Below are 22,469 nucleotides of genomic sequence, written 5' to 3'. Positions count from 1 at the left end.
TTTATATGTCAACAAAAACTCATTAGTAAATTTGGATGTAATGACTTTGGCTTGGGGCTTAGAGGGGAACAGGTATCCTGTGTGTTATCAGACACTCAGCCTAAAACACTGATGGATCCAATATCTCTCTATTACAGAAGATTTAGGAGAAGTCCGGTTGGCCTGCCTCCCTAAAATCCACTCATGCACACCTTCTCGATGGTAAGCCCTGTTACGTCACTTAGGTGGCAACGAACGTGTAGAGTGGTTCTCTTCAAGATGCCTGGTCAGCATGAAGAGGAAAAGACCAACCCCTCCAGCAATATGAAAGCACGACGAAACAAATGGCCCTCAGTCCCCAGCAGCTTTCACTCTCCCTCTTACGGCAGCGAGAGGATTAGAGTGGAAGCAGAGGGTGCTAAAAATCTCTGGGTACGGCCAGGCTGCCATGCACGGAAACTGAACTTGGCCTGTTATAACGTAAGAACACTCATCGGTGAAGACAGGATATTAGAGCTGGAAAAGGAATTAGAAAATGTGAATTGGAATATCATCGGTTTGGCTGAAACAAGAAGAAGAAATGAATCACTTATAAGTTTATCAAGTGGAAATCTGCTGTACACCAATGGAAACAGTGAAAGGAGTGAAGGTGGAGTTGGGTTTCTGGTCCATAAAGATTTTAAAAACAACATTTTGGAATTCAAAAGTACATCACCAAGAGTGTCAAGACTAATACTAAAGATATCTAAGAGATACAAGCTAAAGATTATAATGATTTATGCACCAACATCGAGCCATGATGATGAAGAGGTTGAAGAAATGTACACTGAAATTGAGAGTCTTCTAGATGAGCAGAAAACCCACTACACTATTATTATGGGAGACTTCAATGCTAAGGTTGGAAAAAGACAAAACAGCACAGAAAGGGGAACTATAGGAAATTTTGGAATTGGTGAAAGAAATGAAAGAGGTGAAAGACTTGTGGAATTTGCAGAATCTCAAGGACTGTCAGTAATGAACACTTTTTTCAAGAAAAGGGTGAACAGAAAGTGGACATGGAAGAGTCCAAATGGATTAACTACTAATGAAATCGACTTCATCCTCACTAATAGAAGATATATTGTGAATGATGTCACCGTCCTGAATAAGGTAAATGTTGGAAGTGATCACAGAATGGTAAGATGTACACTTGATATAGATGTAGGAAAGGAAAGGAAAAAACTGACTCGAGTAAATAATACAAAGGTCTTTGAGATAACAGAAGAGGAGAAAAAGCAGTATGTACTGGAACTTAAGAACAAGTATGAGCTTCTGCAGACTGCTGAGGACCAAGATATCGACGAGGAATATTACAACTTTTTGAAAGTGATAAAGCCCAAGAAACCTATAGGGAAAAAGAAATCCAAAGAAGAAAAAATTAGTCAAGAAACACTTGTCATGATGAACCGAAGACGACAAATGAAAAGCAAGAAAAACACTGACAGGGAGAAAATTGAGTATACTGAGTTATGCAAAGCCATTAGAAAGAGACTCAGAGAGGACATAAGAAGATTTAACACAAGAAAAGTAGAACAAGCATTAAGGGAAAACAAAGGATTTAAATCAGCAGCCATGAGCAGTAATACAGAAAGACAAATGATACTGAAACTGAAGAATAGCGATGGTGTACTTATAAACAGCAGAGAAGGCATAATTCAAATAGCAGAAGACTACTATAGAGAATTATACAAGGAGCGAGGGAATGATACCAGCAGTGGGGAAGATGGATTGCAAAGTAGCAACACATACGACATACCCGATATTCTTCCTGATGAGGTAGAACATGCATTGAAGAAAACGAAGAATCAGAAAGCTCCGGGGGAAGATGAAGTTACTGTAGAGTTGTTAAAATTGGGAGGAAGAGACATAACACAAAAACTGGCAAGACTCTTCACAAAGTGCATTAGAAAAGGTGTGATGCCTAAGCAGTGGAATAATGCAATCATAGTTTTGCTGCATAAGAAAGGAGATAAATCAGAAATTGGAAATTATAGACCAATTAGCTTGTTATCCCACATCTACAAGTTGTTCACAAGGGTCATTACTAACAGATTACAAAAAATACTGGATGAGAATCAACCGAAAGAGCAAGCTGGCTTTAGGACAGGATTCTCAACTATGGATCACCTTCATGTAATATCACAGCTAATGGAGAAAGCAAATGAATATAAAACACCATTATGCCTGGCATTTGTGGATTATGACAAGGCATTTGACTCCATACAGCATAAGGCAATGTTTCGGGCACTGGAAAGACAAGGCATTGATACCCCATATATTATGATTTTGAATAAAATATACGATAGTGCTACCTCCTTTATTAGACTAGACAAAGACAGTAGGAAATTTAAAATTGAGAAAGGAGTTCGACAAGGAGACACAATATCTCCGAAGCTGTTTACTGCTGCCCTTGAGGAAGCTTTCAGAAGATTAGACTGGTCGCAGAAATGAGTCAATGTGAACGGAGAGTACCTAAACCATTTACGGTTTGCAGATGACATTGTGGTCATAAGCCACGATCCCAAAGAATTAGAGGAAAATCTTAATCAGTTATGCACAGCTAGTAAGGATTTTGGACTAAAGATGAATATGGCTAAAACAAAAGTAATGATGAACAAGTATGCCACAGAAAGAGACATAATGATTGAAGGAGCAGTAATTGAAAAGGTGGAGTCATATACTTATCTGGGACAAGTTATTAGCTGTAATAATGATAAATGGCTGGAAGTCAAGAGAAGAATAAATTTTGGATGGATAGCATTCAGGAAATATAGTCACATACTGAAGAGCAATATCCCAGTTTGTCTGAAACGTAAAATAATGGACCAATGTATACTCCCCACCATGACTTATGGAAGTGAAACTTGGGCACTCACCAAAAGAATGGAAGAGAAGCTGAGAACCACACAGCGAAGAATGGAACGAATCATATTGGGAATAAGACTGTTAGATAAGAAGAGAAACACATGGATTAGACAACAAACTCAAGTAAAGGACATTCTTATCAAAACTAAAGAACTAAAATGGTCTTGGGCAGGACACATAGCTCGAAGACATGATGACAGATGGACTAAGAAAATAACAGAATGTATCCAAGAGGAGCTAGAAGAAAACCTGGAAGACAAAGGCGGAGATGGATAGATGAAATTCATGAGTTTGTGGGTAGTAAATAGATGTCCAGTGCTCAAAACAGAAGCAACTGGAAAGTTGCTGGAGAGGCCTTCATCCTGCAGTGGATTGAAAATGGCTGATGATGATGATGATGATGATGACTTTGGCTTTAAAGGGTAAAGCCGTTGGTGTCACTGTTCCAGTACCATTTTCAGTCAATTTCGAGGAATGGACTCGCTGTCTTCCAGAATCATCAGTAACAAAAAGATTCAGGTACACATTTAAGAAACACGTAGTTGGGGAAGATTCCCATACTTTTCCTTTCAGATATTTCTGTGAAAAACAATAAATGTTCCCGTCAATTTGAACATGTTCTTCCATCCCTTCGTGTCTAATCTCGGGCGGTACTCAGTCCATAAAAATACGTTTGTCTTGTTTCTTATAAATAATAGCAGGCGACTGATCTCACCGCCCATAGAAACGATAGTTTACTGCTGTTCGGAAAAGAAATATAGGTTTCTGCAGTTTCCCCACGTTGAATTTCTAAAAGTTTTACCTCTGCCTGAATTCGATATGGGCTTCAAACCCTGTTCATAATATATGATCTCATTCACTAGACAAAAGACAGTTTTAAAATTGACGATATATTCAATAAAGGGAACCATCACAGAAAGATCAATGTCTGTGTGTGTGTGTATGCGTCTTCCCTCTCAAAATTTGTTCTGTCTAGGAACTCAATACCGAACCATCAGACTTAATTCTCAGCATTCAGTCATTTTCAAAAATCACAGAGATTCCCAACAATTTCTCATTTAGCATCACAAGTATTTCTGGGTCGTTTGAGCATGCTTGTCGGTCTTTATAAAGAAACTGCTAAAACCCACATTCACATCTGTTACTAAGCTTCTGCATTTTACGGAAGAAGCTCTCATGGCTGTTGATGTGCCTACATAGCTACAAGACTGAGTTGACATGGAAATTTCATCACGTTTCTCTCTGACATCCTTCCAAACAGCAGGTGCCCAATTGAAACAAGAGACTCCCACTCAGATTACCACCACCTGTGAAATCTGTAAATACCTGCCCAGAAGTAACATTCCAGTCACCTCCCTAGAATTATTGGGACTTGGACGAAAAAAGAAGCTTCTTCCTATTCTAGATGATATACAAAGGTACTCTTCATACATGACAGAGACTTATTCATCAACAAGGGGCAGTTTGTTTCGCTTACTAGGAAGCTTAATAATTCCACTGAGAACATTGTTCATAACTAAATGAATAACTCTTTCAAAACACGTTTACTCTTGGTACCCCCAGAACACCAACAACTGATATCTCTGGACGAAGAGAGGTCTGAAGTTCGAAAGAGACAGGACATGTCCTTCAAATCCAAGTTGAAGTCTTATCTTCAATTTTACATGCATATTTGGGACTGAAGAAGAAAAACAGGCCTCTTCCAGAAACCCCGGCAGTAGTGGCCCCCAAACGAGCAAAGAGGAAATCGACAATTCTGACTTCTCCTCTTAGTTTGAGAGGAAAGAAGATACAGTGGATAAGCATGTAAATAAAGAAACTATTCTTTTTAAATTTCGTTTAATTAAGTGGTCGATTACATCCAAGTTGGCAATAATATCATTGCATGGTTAAGCCATGACGCTGTGAGTTAGAAGACACAGTGCAGTCCACAAGCTATAGATTGTGGATGTTGGATTACAACTCTGTTTTGAGTCCATTTGTGATATTGCCTTTTAAAAAAGCAGCAAAATCCCTTAGACAGAGAGCATGTCAAAATATTCTGCTTCGTTTTCTGCTTGGGACATTGCTATCCATTGCGTGCCTGGTCAGTCAGACTTGTAGGAATTCATTGTGAGAAGTGCAAGTTTAATCAGAGTTCTTCTCAGCAGTTCGTCTCGAGTGCACATGGCTACGGGATACTCTTTAGTGGCTTCAAACACACATACAATTACTTCAGTATTTATAGTCGAGAAGAATAGACCTGTATTTCGTCAAAGAAAAGACATTCTTAATTCGCTGTACAAGACACACGTGACGTTTTCCAATAAAAAATTTCATTTCGAGTAATAGGCTTCCATAATGCGCGGCACTGATATGATCACTGACCGTGGTTTCTTTTGGCATTAAATTAAAAGCGTACAGGGCATTACCAGCCACTAATTCCAGATACGAAATATCATTATGGACTTCCTGGTTCCATCTATTTAATGAAGAAAAAAGGGAGAGGCACGATCTTGTGTACTACCCTACTTTGATATCAGGTGTTAAAGGTAGTGATGGTTATGAATACCATCAACTGACATGTGCAAGTAACGCGGGTTGAAGTGAGAGAAATTAAATGGGTTCCGAGTGGACGATCCGTTGAAAGCTTCACTCGACACCAGTCCCACGGTCAAATGCAATGGAATATGTTCTCGGGAAATGTTATCCTTAGTCTATTCTGCCGTTCCTTTAGGCACCGAGAAGTAACTGACGTTTAAGTGATTGCTGGGGTACACGAGTGAGTTCTTCTTGAGAATGATCGTAGTGCAAGTTGAACTTGAGGATTCAGTTTCAATTTATGCGCATATGGGCATGTGCTTTTGTAAAGGGTGGCACCTGGAATGTCAGTTCATCTCCGCCTCGTATCTCTTTGAAGAACAGTACCACTGTAGAAGAGCCAGAATCGAGCATTGTACGTTTGTGCGTATTATGTGTGTGTTACATTGTTCTGTTCCGGCCTCTTCGCTACCCGGAACCATCAGTCACCTGGACCGATGATTCTGGGTACTTGTCCACAATTTATGTACAATTAACAAATCTTCCACGATATTCGCTTTGGTGGTTGAGGAATCGCTGAAAATCAAATAAAATTCGGGAAAACTCTTCACTATTCGCAAACGGAGAGAGGCATTGTTAACGGGATATTTAGGCTGATGACACAAATCCAGTCAAAACCTTCCTAACGTTTCTACCATTTTTGACTTTAAAAAAAATTTCAATCACTGGTGAATACCACTGTCGCTACCCTTCACGAACATTTTTAACTTCAGCGTACTGGTCCTTGACATACATTTTATCTGTAAATACAGATTATTCCAGATTACAAAAATTGAGAGTAGTAAGTAGCCAGTGCTGTTCTTGTGAAATAATAGAAGACAGTGTGCATATAGCCTTGCATTGTGAGAACTATGGTCGGTTCCGAAGGGAACTGTTCCGCATGGCCGCAGATTTGAGGGAGGAGTACTTAAGTGTTGAAAATTTGAAAGTATTTTTGAATTTTGTTAAAGACGTTTTGAGATTCGAACTTCATTTTAGGGCTTTATAATTTCTCACTTTGGACAGTATTTGTTTTATATTTGTTCAGTATTTATTGATATAGAGTGATATACGATGTGCTGCCACTTTATTACGTATACCTACCTAGTAGCCTGTTGAGCCTCCTTTAGCCTTCAAAACAGCCTGCATTCGTCTAGGCATGGAGTGAACAAGATGCTGAAAACGTTGTGCAGGAATGGAGTACTATGCAGACATGAGTGTGTCACACAATTCCTTGAGATTCGACGGAGATGTAGGCCTGCAGCGAACAGCCCTTTCCAGCTCATCCCAAAGATGTTCAATAGGATTGAGATCCAGAGACTGAGCGGGCCACTGCAGCAAAGAAAAGTCATTGTCATGTTCCTGGAACCATTCCATAGTGATTCAGGCTTTGTGCACCGGCGCATTATCCTGCTGCACGTAACCATCTGATTGAGGATAAACTGTTAACATGAACGGATGCACTTGGTCAGCAACGATGTTCAGGGATGATGTGGCATTCAGACGTCAATCTTTGGGTATCAATGGACCCAACGCGTGCCAAGAAAACATTCCCCACACCATAACATTGCCCCACTACCTTCCACAGTACTCGTCATAAATGACGGGTCCATGGATTCTTGTTGTTTTCGCAAAATTCTGAGCCTTCCATCAACATGATGCACCAGGAACTTCGACTGTGGTTAGTGAAAAGTTCAGGAGAACTGCAGTTTCAGTGATGCTCTGTCCAGTACGTCTTGCACCTACTACCAAGCCACGTTCGAAGCCCGTTAGATCACTCATTTTCCCCATTCTTACTACGGTTTGTATGCTTAACTGATACTAGAAAGGTTATTCTGCTAGATTTATATCCACAACTGTGGTCACGTGGCTTGCACCGTTATTATTATGATTATTATTAGCCATATGGTGCAAGAAAGCCTAAGGCTTATGCTGCACCAGCCAAAAAAAATTTCTGAGTTACCTTCAGAGAGACTGAGAGAGAGAGAGAGAGAGAGAGAGAGAGAGTCAGAAGCAGAAGGAAATCACCAAGAAAGAGAAGAATGATGATATCCAGCTCTCAGGACCCTGGGTGTGCCTAGCCCATGCTCACCAGATGTGAGCCCCTGGTTTGTAGGACAAACCATTTTTGTGCACAGCAGGGGATGTTAATACAGTGTATATACATGTATGTAAATAGCGTATACATTTCTTGTTTTTCTATACCATCGAAATTGTTATGTCGAGATTTTATGCTTTCAGCCCTAAGTCACGCTCGAGGAGTGAATACATGCGAATACAAGAAGCCCACAAAAATAGCTAGATAATAGAATTCCGTCTCCCTGGTGGCATGGGCGGTAACTCTACCCCTCTGCCAGATTTATCAGGTGGTGGTGGTGGAAACTAAGTGGATTTTTAAAGTGTATGCTAAAATTCTAAATGTTAATGAGCTTTAAAGATTAGCACACTTGCACAGGAAGCATTACCAGAGGGTTGGGCTGGGTATTCTCGCCCTACTATCTAAGCCTGAGCAGTCTAACTCAGCCACGGAGTGAAAAAAGCCCATAAAAGTTCCTTTCCTCATCAATTGGGTTGGGAAGGTGGTGACGATACCTTTGTACTACCCACGCAGAAATCTGCTTCGTAGTTCAGAGACGACAATGCCTGAACCAATACGCCAATATGCCACCTCCGCCTGCGACTGCCCAGCTTCAAGGGGTCCATTGGCCTGCCATCTCAAAGAGTCCTCTAAACGATAATGACTTCCCATCCTGAATACTGGAGTTGTGGCTATATAACTGAGCAAACAAAAAAAAACCGGAAATTGAAGTGATGTGGAGGGCAACACAAGTGATCTGTGTTTAAAGGCATGATTAATATGCATAATGTGTGGCTCTGTCTGATGCTGTATCGATTTCTCTTACATACTCGGAATTTGCATGCCAGAATGACATTTTCATAAAATATTGCCTTCGACAACACTTTTTGCCAAAAATAGTCATGAAAAACATTTTGATCTGTTAATTTTGTCGAGCAGTGCATTATAATCGTTATTACTGTTGGTCGAGGTACTCACTATCCTACGGTTGAAAAGGATCGCGCCTTCCTGGAATTCCATGTAAGTGTTCTCAGGGAAGCCGATTGCTGCTAGATTCTCATAGTGGCACTTTTGCACCATGCCGATGGCTGACACGGTGATCGGGATGGTCATTATTTGTTCCATATGCCACCTACCTTTAACATCCTGTCTTAGGTATGAGTACTTCCTCATCTTTTCTTCGTATGTTTTCTGGAGGTTGCTTATGTCGGGCAGCTATGTCGATCATGTAGATAACCATTGCCTTTTTTTCGAAGATGATTATATCTAGTGTATTCTGTGGGATCATCTTGTTATTATCATATTTTACTATTATAAAAAATCCCTTTATTGAACAAAAATGCACTTCTTTACAGCCCGCGATCCAGGAGGGTGAACATGTAATGTACACCCCGCTATCCATTACATTAAGTACATACGTACATATTAATGAATTGATACATTCATAGGGAAATACTATTCTAATTAAAAATGAAAAGTCACTGAGAATTTGATTTATGTGGTGCATATCAGTAGAGAACTGCTCTATATCGATGGTCTACTTTGGAACCTGCTGGAAGGTACAGAGATTAAACAATAATAAAAAAACAGTTCAAAACAAACAAAGTAATGAACTTGCAGGGGTCACTTGATGGTGGTAGCTAACACATACTGCAGGCCAATATTCTGTTGCACGCCTTCCAAAAACTAAACCCTGTATATCTTTCATTGATCATTTTATTTGGTTTAATTTGTAGATTCTTGAAAAATTCAACCGTATTTGCTGGTTACATGTCTCTGAGGCAGTGGAGGTCGATTAGTTTTCACCTATGACTTTTTTTATGTCGCTGTCTAGGGAGGACTTTTAATTGCAGTCTCAGTTGATTGAGAGTGCAATTAAAACCATCATCTTGGGGGATTCAGACCTCCTAAATTGGTCTCTGCAGATGGTGAGCTCTGTGAATTCTAGTTTTCAAGTGGCTAGAAAGATGGACTGAAAGAGCAGCGGCTACTGGAAGACCAGTCTTCTATATTCCATAAAGGATTTTACCTTCCATTACAGAATGTATTGGTTTGGTTGATGTAATTGAAGCAAGCGAAACTTCAGAATACACACTTATATTGTTACTTGTGTCTGATTCTTTGTTAAAGCCTACATTAAATTTATCTGCAATACAGTTACCGATATAAAAGAGTAATTATCATCTATAGAGATCGATAAACTATTACTTAAATGCAGCTCCCGACTTTTTTTTAAATTATCCCTACGATATGCACCATTTTTTCTGCCCGGTACGAACAATAATTGATGTATTGCATTTCTCTATGTATTCTTCAATTTATATAGGGAAATCAACGACAGTCCTCCGATAATGAGGATGGAACTTAGTGTATAGAATAAACCACCATAGCTCTGCAAGGTATCCAGGAAGAAACCTGGAAAAAAAAATTTAAACAGAACTGAATATTAGAAAATCTTTTCACAAATAACATCAAAACAGTGAGTTTCATAAAGCATAAAAGGTCTCTTGTTACTCCTCGCGATAACGTCATACCTTAAAATGTGGTCCTTGGTGAATATCCATGAGAAATGTAAATCATTCTTAAAAGGCAATTTTTTAAAATGTAAATTATTTTGAAAAGGTAATTCGGCCACATAATATTCGCAATATGTAAACACAGTATATAGATTTAGTAGAATGATTATAATATTAAAATATTTAATTTACATTTAAAAGCAAGAAATGTGATGTAGAAGACTTAAGTTAGAGTGTGGATTGTGGGAAAGCGGGAGAGGAAGAATACCATAAACTATCTGCAATTCTGTCCAGAGACGATAGAAGGCAGTATATGAAAATGGAGTTTTCAATCAATACGGCCCTGGTCAGACTGTAGAAGGTTGATATGGTAAGAATTTTTCTCAGAGTGTTCTGTGCTTTTTAATAGGAGCGACTATATATGAAATAATGATAACGTATATATCCAGTAAAATAACTAACTTTAATTATAAATATAAACCCTTTTGAGCTTTCAAGGCTGTTTATCAACAAATGGAATGGAAACTTTAGAGATAAAAATTATATTAACGGACACAGTGTTGTGTGAACAGTGAGGCGTGCGAGGGCACGAGGTAGGCCATTCAACCAATAAACAATGGATTCCAGTACAACAGGCCCATGTATCCTCAGGAGAGACTGTTTTACTAAGAATGGGGCAGCCTGTAAATAAAGGTGTCGGGGAATTCAAGCCCTGTTAGAGACCACCATGGATCAAGCAAATACATGAGCTGAGTTAGGTGAGTTAGCTGAGCAAATACATGAGCTGACAAACAGCAAGGACAGGTGCATGTATACTTCCATATATACAAGCACTATCATAAGCACTGGAAAAAATAGAATGAGAGTAGTGGTGAATTATAGACATAATTACTGCGATGAGTGCAACAAACAACTATATTGGAGATTTTATCTTTTCCGATGTTGACTGTAACTTGTGAATTGGACACTCTGACACTCACCAGACTTTTATGGATTTGTTGGAGACTGTTTTCTACAAGAACATCTTAGAGAGGAAGCAGTACTGTTGATCTTATTATGAGCAGGGATTCTTATTGCATCAAGAATCTGCAGGTAAAAGTACCACTGGATGATGGAAGTGGTTCTTTTATCTGCAGATCACAGTGTACTGATCTGGAAATATCAAAGTGTATGCTGATGTCAACTGCCGGTCAGCCTTATCGCATAGCGGTACAGAAGACAGAATCAGGCACACACACAACAGCCAGATACTTTCTGACTATATAGCTGCGTTACCCTTTCAAGTGCTAAACCAACTAAATAACCTCCCAACTTTTAGCAGTACCCTGTGGGAGATTGATATTGATGTCACTCTTGCCATTAATTCAATAGCTCTTAAAATTATAGACCGTTGTGTCCAGCGAGACTGGACCACATCAGTTCATAGAGCCATCACCTTCAAACTAAACATGCAATTACAAACAACCCAACAATCCTTGTTGGATATCAAAAAGTATAACCTTAAAAAGGCAAATTGACAGATCATCGCAGAATTTACAGCATCTGAGCTGTACAAACAGGAAATTGAGATCTAGGTCAGAAAACGATTGTAGCTCGGACTAGCAGGCACTGACTATAACAAACATTTTAACAAAATGTAATTAAAAAAAGAATAAACCTGTCTATCCCGCTGAAAAACCGAGGAAGCAGGTAGCCCATTGGTGGTGCCCTAAACTGATTATACTCAGGAGAAGGACGCACAATGCGCGGAGGTATTTTGAAAGGGCCAGTACATCTTGCCCACAAAATGAAGCGAAGGATGCACCAGGCGAGGAGGCATTTTCAAAGGTCCAGTACAACTTGGCCACAAAATGAGGCGGATGCCCTGAGAGATTCTTACAGAGCTCTCAGGAATCAGTACACAGCCCTCATAAAAGACAAGAAAAGGAATCCTGGAGGAGGTAGAACTATACAGTATAACTTATTGGAGGCGATGGACAGATGTTGTGTATTGTATTGTTTTTTTTTCCTTTTTGACTGATGCATTATATGATTTAAAAAGGGAACTGGGTTTGCTTTCGCAAGGGCGACTACATCGGTCTCAGACAAATCTTAAATTCTCTGCAATAGAACCAGCTCATGACGTCTCCAATAACAAACGATAAATCTGAACTATTCAGGAAAATAATTATAGAAACTACTTGAATTTCATGCCAGTAAGAAATTCTCTTATAATGGATGTCGAAGAACTAATGAGACTTGTGACATAGAAGAAAAATTCATGACGTGCATACAAAGTATCAGATGATATAGAAGCATATGTTGGATATAATCAGCGTCTAATCAAGTCACAAATGCGGTTAGGCAAGTTAAGAGAGACTACTACAGTAGACGTCTATGGCAAAGAACGCATCCCTCGTGGGTAGCAAAATTGGTATGTACATCCAACTTCGCACACCGCTTGGAAACGCCCAGAGTTCGAATCCCGTCAATGAAGGTTGAGATTATTTATGGGTCATTTTTTACAACTTGGCAGAGTTTTCGGTCTCGGCCGAGGGTAGCATCGTTTTTCTCCCGGAAACTTGGTTTTTCATCCAGCAAAGAAGAGATCCACCAAAGAACACACGCATTTTGGTTTAAATTCTGATGCGTCTAAAAACCCTATACCTAAAAAAGTAAAGAAAAATCAGTAAAGACTATTTTTTTTTATTAATCGAAAAGGAGGAGGGTTCAGTCACTTTGGTCATCTTCATTCCGATGGTTTAAATGTTGATAATCCTACTCAGGTTGTTGACAAACTGAGCAGACATTTTGCATCTACATTCACACATCAGGAATTCGTTAGGAAAGTTGATGTCTGAAGCTTATCAAACTTTTAATGGGGAGCTAAGTAATTTTTTGATAACTGAGAAGCAAAGTAGAAGAAAAATTGTTGAAAGTAAACATGAAAAAGTCGCCTGGGTTGGAGAGGATCCATCCAGGTACATTAAGCGAAGCAGCAAAGGAGGCAAGCAAATCCTGAGCCATAATTCTGAGGCATCTTTAGATTCGAGGAGGAAGTCCCAATCGACTGGAAATTTGCGGGGAGAGTAAATTCAAATTGAGGCAAAATAGTTACATGATGATAGATATGCGGAAATTTTCTTTTAGCCAGCGGATGGTTGATTGGTGAAACAAACTTCCATCTGATGTTCTGGAAGTGGGTATCTTCAATAATTTTAAGAAAAAACTAAGCAAATTCTTAGAAGAGTGGACAGGTGATTTGGGGAATTTTTTTTTTTTTTTGACCGATGCTGCATAATCTAGGTTTGTTATATATTTTGTACAATAATAATACTAATCACATAAAAATACAGTGCGAAAGTAGAGAACAGCGTGTGTTAAAACTTACCAATGATAACTGGTCTAAGAAAACTGAAGCATCCAATAATAGAACTTGACAAACCAGTTGATAGTGCGAACACTTCTCGTCCCAGATACTCTTCAAACAAGACTTGGTAGAACGGTTGAAGACATGAACATAATCCTGATACAGCGGAGTTTATCATCAATGCAATATAACTTCGAGCTGAAGGAATGCAAGCCATGTTCACGCCAAGCGTAAACATCAGAATTATAACGGCGATTCGCTTTGTTATAAATCCCTTATCGGTCACCCATCCACCAACAATCTGGAAGATAATATCTGACACATCAATACAAATTACAAGAAAAACACTGTCCATCACACTGACTCCCTTGTCAATGGCAACATATATTACAACGGTGCGAAAAACAAGTATTGAAATGCTAAATACAACTAATCCAAAGGTAATTACCAAAAATATCGGCGTCACCAACAAGGACGCTGTTATTTTTATTGTAGACAAAGTTGCTTTGAAGAATTTAAAATAGCCATTTTCTTCTTTGTCAATTACTTCCAAATACGATATTCTTTCTTTGGAATTCGACGGTGTTTCAATAGAGTAAACGTTCATATTTTGAGTAATTTCTGGCTTTCCATATGATTTCGAATCATGACACTGGGCATTTACAGAAGTTTCTTTTCGATGACTATTACCATGATGAATTTTTGGAGATTTAACAGAAGGCTCTCCCATTACGATTCCAGAAATAATAATGTTCATCAGAAGAGCACCTAGAATTATAAACGACCCACGCAATCCATAAAATTCAATCAATCTTTCCGTAATAGCTGGTAAAATTAGACCTCCGAACCCATTTGCCGAGAAAACGATCCCAAATACCACAGATTTCGTAGTTTTGAAGTGTTGGCTGATTGTGACAGAAACTGTCGGATACAGCAAACCCATTCCAAGACCTGTGAAAAGAAAAAAAAAGTATATATCAGGTTCGTAATCGTAATATGTAAAATCAGCTGGAATAGATTTATTTGTTGTTGTTTGGTGTCTTTAATTTTGCGGTAAGACAACTAAAAGCATTTGGCCTCAGTAGCATTTGGCCCTCTCTCTAAATTGTGTCTATGCTATGTCTGTGTATCTGTTTCCTAGATGAAAAGCTAGAGTTGGAGTGTAGTGGAGATGAAAAAAAATCCTGTGGGTAATTTTGCAGTCAGACATGAAATTCTCTGGGCAGTGGAGACATGCTTCCAGGACAGCTCATAGGGTCAATGATATACAGAAACTTTGCTACCGGGGATGAGGAGGTGATTATTCCTATGTGTAAGGCCATGGTTAGGGTTTATCTTGAGTACTGTATATAGGCTTGGAGGCCTCACTATAGGAATGACCTAGATCTTCTAGAACGGGTGCAGAGAAGGGCAACCAGATTGGAACAAAAGGGTGCTCTCCCTAGAAAGACTTCAATTCTGCAAATTTCAGTGTTTCGTGACCATGCAGAGAGATATGAATTAAATGCTTAAAGCCGTGAATGGATCGAGCAAGCTGAATATTAATGATATTTTTCCATTTGCTGAGATGCACACATGAGAGGACATAAATTCAAGTTGAGGAAGGATGGTTGCATCATAGATGACGGAAGTTTCCTTCAGTCAGCGGGTGATGGATTGTCGGAAAAGGCTTCCATCTGTTCTTGTTCTTGTGGAAGGGGGTCGTTTGAATAAATGTCAAGGAAGAACTAGACAAATTCTTGGAGAGACGGATGAGTGAAATGTGTAGTAGGTTTTTTGTTTGTTTGTTTTGGCCGATGGAATATAAGCTGCCTTGATTGCTATTGTTCTACTACAACTACTACTACTGCTGCAAAATCTGGTCCTTACACCTGGATACTGGAAACTTACATCTTTTTTTTTTTAACCTGGAAACTCTGGTTTTCCGTCCAGCAAACAGAAAATCAACCTCATAACACACCCAGTTTACAGAGAGTATACACGGACCAATATGGCCTTAGTTGCCGATGCTTACACAATAAAGGGTATTAATTTAGGTATTATTTTTTGTTGTTTTTATTTTTAGCATTGCATGTTTAGACAGTATAATCGATTCAAGAGTTACGCAAGAAGGTTGTGCGTACAGAAAGACTCCCACACACAGTTTATGACATAAAAGAAGAAACTCAATTTCTTTTAATCAAAAATCAATCTAGGCAGGGTAATGCCCATTCTAAACATGTTTTCCATTGACAGATCGTTCTCTCACGTCTATTACGTAAATTAAAACAAAATCCTTATTGTATATTATTATAAAATACATATTATTGTACAAATCATAAAATATATTCCATTTAAACTGAAGCAGCTTCTTTCATTCGACGTTTACTGTTAAATATACACTGACTGCTAAAAAAATTAGAAATCTTTATCAATTGGTGTCAACACTTAATTAAAACTACAATATGTAAATGCAAGTTTGCCACATGGTATGATCAGTTATTTGGTACAGAATAAATACTGTACGCTTTCCTGGGGCTCCTTAGACAGGTGATCTGTCCGATTTTCAAAAGCTGTTATTGTTGGGACACGAATCGTAGAGGACACAATTGAGAAAATACAGGAAACCACTAGTGTGTTGAAAGCAATCATCTCAAAAGGGAGTTGAGGCGAAAGGAGCATGCAATTCTATCCAAAGCGACGAAATCTACCTAAGATTATTAAATCTAAAAATCAACTCACGAAAGTTGGTCTTATTAACATTTACACAAATTAAGAAGCAAGCACACCTTCAAATAGCAGTCAATGGACACATTTTTAATAGGATTCAATACTATAAGGACCTGAGCTTAACTGGGATCCTAAACCTTTTTTCAGCAATCATATAGACTCTTGAGAAATTAAAGAGAAATTTACAGAAATTCTGGGGGTTGTCGAAGAAGGAGCAACAAGTCACACGATACCTCAATTAACAGTTCCATATAGAAATGTGTTTATCCAGTTGCTATTCATGGATCAGGTATATGGACATCGGGTGAACATGGACAGATTTATGTGGGCCAGATGGCATTCAAATGGCTGAACAAAGTGACACACAAACCAAACACCAGGTCGAGACCGATGTTGTGCATTAACCTCAACCTTTAACCGTGGAAATATAGATTACAAGAAATAAAGATAAGTACGCCCGTAGCCGATTGTTCATTAGCAGGAGTAGACCGGGGTTCAAGCCTCTTACTGCTAAATACCGTCGATCTGCCAACCCGCACTGGGCCATCGTGGCAGATTATGGTCCATTTCTTCAACATGAATCGTTGAGGAAGCTTCCAACCTGCAGTGGGTTGATAATGGCTGCAGTTTACCTTTTTTTTGCCCTAGCAAAACAATTTACATATTGGCGCACCAGACCTAAGTGGCATAAATCAATTAACAAAGAATCACATGTCCAGAGAAAGAAACACGAGATGCAGAAACGAAACTGAAATTAAATTAATTGAATAATCTAGAGAGACTGTTCCCTGCAAATAGAGTTAGGTTCAATAAACCAGTTAAAGAAAATTTGATAAAGAGGAAGGGTAGAAAAGTAATATTCTTAAAGAGATATAAAAAGTTATGTAATGAAATTTCGATAAATCTAGGATATCCAGAATGAACATCAAGAAGATGTGACCTAAGGAAAGAAGTTGGGAAGTTACAGCTTCATAACTTCTTTCCTTCATAATCTTGGAAAGTCCCTCTATTTAAAGGAGTTTCGAAGTCTAAAAGATAACTAAAGCTAATAATTATTAAGTTAACTAAGCAAAGAACTCTGTCAGTGAACCAACAGTATTTACTTAATAATAATACAAAAGATAAATTGTCAATGTTTTATTTCTGACGTTTGTATTAGAATTGCTAATACTAACGTACAAAATACAACTGGTGCAAGAAAAGAGGCTTACACAGCATCATCCAAAAAAAAAACCCTTCTCGTTCACTTATCCATCCCCGGATGGAAACGTGTTGCAGCAATGACCCATTGGCTGAAGGCTGCAACCATCCTCGGTCAGTGTGAATTTGTGCATTTATGGCCCCTCTAATGCATAGTCTCAGCAAGAGGAAGAATTGCATCACCACTCAGCTTGGCCTGTCCATTCAAGGCTTTAATCACCGCAATCATGTCGCCTCGCAAGTGCCTAGCATCCAGACATTGCAATACGCAGAATTGAAACCTTTCTGGGTAAGAGGTCCCCTTTGTTCCATTCACCAACCTCGCTTCCCTTCTCTGTACTCATTCCAGTAGCTCTACATCCTTCCTAAAATGAGGCCACCAGACCTGCACGCAGTACTCAAGGTGAGGCCTGACCTTTGCCATAAACAACAGAATAATTCTCCTTATCGCTACTAGCAAAATTCCTATATCATAGACAAAATCCCATGACTTATTTTTACAGTCTGTCTGCATTGCTAAAAGAACTTCAAATCTGACTACCCCAATTCCCCTAAGTCTTTTTCATTTTCCACTTCCTTGAGGGTCTAATGAAAAACCACACTGTTGGAACGTTAGCCGTTATGCTATGCTTTCAATCATCAATGTTAAAACCTCAACTACCAGTTCTCATCCCACCTAATTTTTCTACTTATTGTTGCAATAGGGTACAGTCATTACACCTTTATCCATCCTTCCAACCTTCAAATTATTTGCAAACTTAGATATTAAGCCTATATACCTTTCATCAACTTCATTAATAAATAGAGAAAACAAAAAATGAGCTCAGCACCAAACCCTGGGAGTCTCCACTGATAACATCAATCCAAGATGAGAAGAGCTCATTGAAAACAATTCTCTGTCTTCTCCTATTCAACCATCCCTTTATCCACAGCAGTAACTTACCCTTAATGCCACACTGCTCCGATTTGTACAGCTGTCAATTATGTGCAACAGTATCAAAATCTTTCCGAAATCCGAGATGATGATATCAAATTAATTTTTTGCATCCAATACCATTGTGACCACAGTTTGAATCCAGTAAAAGTGGTCAAACAAGGTTGCCCTAGGACATGCCAACGGTTTTTTTTTCCCAATTGGATGTCTAGTTTTATCTCCGACTGCTCACTGCGAGTAATGGCAGATGGCTCTCTGTCTTCTAACTTATTCGCTAATGTTCTTCAATATTCAGACCTTCCTACAACTCTTTTCCTCTTGTATACTAATGACTTTATCGTTGAGTGTCAAACTTATTCATAGATTGCTGATGACAGTACCTTTCATTCCACGTTCCAGTTTAAGAAACCTTTCCTTGCGCAAACAGCTTGTCCCTCTCGAATATTCAGCATCAATTCCTTAAATTTCGCTCTCCTGGTAATTCTCCAATGGGACGAAGAAAGCTTAGTTAAGTTCAATCCTTCTAAAATCCTCTCTTATTTCTGCTTTATAAGACCCAGTCCTGTCTAAATAATCGCAAAATTTTCAATTGTTTCTATGGTCTCCTTCGACGACATTCCTCTTTATCAAATTTCTAGACAAGACTACATCTTTCTGTTAGGGACTACCCAGCGTTCCAAATCACCAAATCTACAGAAAAGCGTTGGATGCCTTCTTCTGTAGATACTTCCATGACCCGCATCAGGAATTCCAACGCTCCCTTGCAGATAAACGCAACAGTTACTTTGCTTCGATATTTCCGAAGCAAAACCCTTCACGTCAATGAGAAATTCTTGGAGTGAAATTGAAAAAAAATGTAATTAATGATGTTGAAATTTGATATGTTTATTTAATAAAACCCTTTCGAGTCTACAGGCCAGTAAGGCTCCTGCGGTTGATGGCATATACCCTATATACCCTAGGAAGGATAGAGTAGATAGAAGGGGTGGTGGGGTAATGCTTCTTATCAGAAGCAGCCTGAGTGCGACGATAGCTTTCCCGGATTCAGACATTTCACATGCTAGTATAGAGTCTGTATGGTGTGAGATAGTTGGAAACAAAGGTACAATGCGAGTAGGGGTAATCTATAGACCAGGTGATTGTGAAGACTATGACAAAAGCCTCTACATGCAAATGGAATGGGCAAGTAAGCGTCAATGTCTTATTATGGGTGATTTCAATTTGCCTCTAATTGATTGGAGTAAATGGGAAGGAAACTCGACATGGGGAACAAAATTTTTAAATCAACTAGATGACTGTTATTTGTATCAACATGTCAGGGAAAATACTAGAGAAAAGAATATCCTAGACCTCATCATCACACATGAATCAGATGACATAACAGGGCTGACAGTAGAGGAACCAGTAGCAGGAAGTGATCACGGAGTTCTACGGTGGATGATGACGAGAGAGGTAGCAGAAGTAAAAGGCAAAGAAATGGGTTTTAATTTCAGAAAAGGAAATTACGATGCCTTAAGGTACTACATGGCCTCTGTTAACTGGGTAGATATCGCGCAGAGAATGAATACAATTGAACTGTGGTACGCTTTTAAAACATTAATCACAGATGCCTTGAATGCGTATATACCATTAAAAAAATACTCCACGAGAAGGGTTCCAAGTTGGATGAATAGTGAAGTTGCCACATTACTTGAGCAGAAAAAGGTGGCATGGAAAAGTTACAGAGCAATAAAAAGTACTGAAGCCTATAACAGCTACAAGGTGATGTGTAATAGAGCCACAGAAAAGGTTCGACAGGCAAAGGCAGTTTATGAGAAATCACTAGCAAACAGAGCAAAGAGGGGGGATAAAGAATTCTTCACATATATAAATGCCAAGAAGAGCAGGACAAACCAGATCGGACCTTTACGTAAGGGAAAGGGGATAGTATTAAATACACCAGATGCCGTTGCAGATGAACTCAACAGTTATTTTGCATCGATATTTACAAATGAAAAGCCTTTTGTAGCAATGGGAAATTGTGGGAGCGAATTTAAAAAATATGTAATTAATGATATTGAAATTTCGCAAGATTATTTAAAGAAAAAACTTTCGAGCCTACAGGCCAGTAAGGCTCCTGGAGTTGATGGAATATGCCCTATAATCTTGAGAGAGGCGGCAAGCGAGTGCATTGAACCACTGAGGCTGGTTATGCAAGCATCACTAGACTCTGGGGAGATTCCCTTGGATTGGAAAAGTGCAAATGTATCTCCCATACATAAGGGTGGCTCTAAAAGTGAAGTGGGAAATTATCGACCTGTCAGTCTGACTTCAGTAGTAGGGAAAATCATGGAGGCAATGATCAAGGGTGGAATTCAGGATCATTTGGATCGAATTGAAATTCTCAAGGATACTCAGCATGGTTTTGTAAAGGGAAAATCATGTTTAACAAATCTGGTTCGCTATTTCGAAAGGGTCACTCACGAGCTGGATTTAGGGAATAATTTCGACATTGTTTATTTAGATTTCAGCAAAGCTTTTGACTCAGTCCCACATGAGCGGTTGCTTTATAAGCTGGAACAGGTTGGAATCACTGGGAAAATCCTTAGATGGATAGAAGGATGGCTTCAGGGCAGGAGGCAGAGGGTTGTGATAAATGGCTATTCCTCAGATTGGGTTGATGTAAGAAGTGGGGTTCCCCAAGGATCAGTATTAGGACCACTGTTGTTTTTAATTTTCATAAACGACATTGATGAAGGGATAGAGGGTGTGATGTCTAAATTTGCAGATGATGTTAAAATTGGTAGAGTAGTTAATGATCACTGTCAAGCTGAGCTTCTTCAGAGAGACCTAGATAGACTTCAAGAATGGTCAGAAAAATGGCAGCTATGCTTTAATCCAACAAAGTGTAAGGTATTACACCTGGGAAACAGTAATCCCAAAATAACTTATTCACTTGGTGGAGTTCAACTAAACCCAGTACTGGAGGAAAGGGACTTGGGTGTTACGATACGGTCAGACATGAAATTCTCTGAGCATTGTAAACAGGTTGCAAGGAAGGCCCATGGTGTCCTATCGATGATCTATCGAACTTTTGCAAGTAGAGATAGGGACGTGATAATCCCATTATATAAGGCCTATGTTAGACCACACTTGGAATACTGTGTTCAAGTATGGAAACCGCACCTAAAGAAAGACATCGAGCTTCTTGAAAGGGTGCAAAGAAGGGTAACTCGCCTGGTGAGATCGGCAAAAGGGCGTCCTTATGAAGAAAGACTTCGAATATGTGGGTTGCAGAGTTTGGAAACTAGACACCTTAGAGGAGATTTGATTGAGGTGTTTAAGGCTCTGAGAGGCATCAGTAAAATGAATGAGGACAAAATTTTCAAGATTATAAATGATGCTAGAACTAGGGGACATAAATTCAAGTTACGGGGGGAAATGTTTAGATTGGACTGCAGGAAGTTTTGTTTTAGCCAGCGAGTTATCAATTATTGGAATAAGTTGCCTTAATGGGTGGTAGAGGCCGACAGTTTGGGGAAATTCAAAGGTCATCTGGATAGTACTTTCGGGTAAGGGAAGCGCATAGGATGATAGGATTAATTTCCTTTTTATTTATTTTTTATTTAATTTTATTATTTTTATTTATTTATTAATTATTATTATTTATTTATTTAATTTTTGTTTTTATCATTGTTTTGTTCGGATTTTTTTTTTTTTTTTTTTGTTTTTTTTTTTTTGGCTGGTGCAGCATAAGCCATAGGCTTTCTTGCACCATACGGCCGTTACTAATACTAATACTAATACTAATACTAATACTAATACTATAATCTTAAGGGAAGCAGCAAGTGAGTGAATTGAATCATTAAGGGTAATTATGCGAACATCACTGGACTCGGGAATGATTCCGTTGGATTGGAAAAGTGTCAATGTGTCTCCAATATATAAGGGTAGTTCTAAGAGTGAAGTGGGAAATTACCGGCCGGTTAGTCTAACTTCAACAGCAGGGAAATTCATGGAGACAATGATCAAAGTTGGAATTCAGAATCATTTAGATGGAAATCTAAATGCCTCCGTAGCCGAGTGGTCAGGAGCGGGAGTGCAGTAGCACACGCTCTTTGAGTAGACCAGGGTCCAATCCCCTGACTGCTGAATACGGTCGATCTGCCAACCCTCACTGGACCAGCTTGGCAGACTAAGGTCCATTTCCCTCAACATGAATTGTTGAGGAGGCTTCCATCCTGCAGTGGGTTGATAATGGCT

The sequence above is a fragment of the Mastigoproctus giganteus genome, chromosome 2, assembly GCF_048544385.1.
Source record: "Mastigoproctus giganteus isolate SK-2022 chromosome 2, ASM4854438v1, whole genome shotgun sequence".
NCBI classification, from domain to species: domain Eukaryota; kingdom Metazoa; phylum Arthropoda; class Arachnida; order Uropygi; family Thelyphonidae; genus Mastigoproctus; species Mastigoproctus giganteus.
This window is presented reverse-complemented; position numbering follows the sequence as displayed.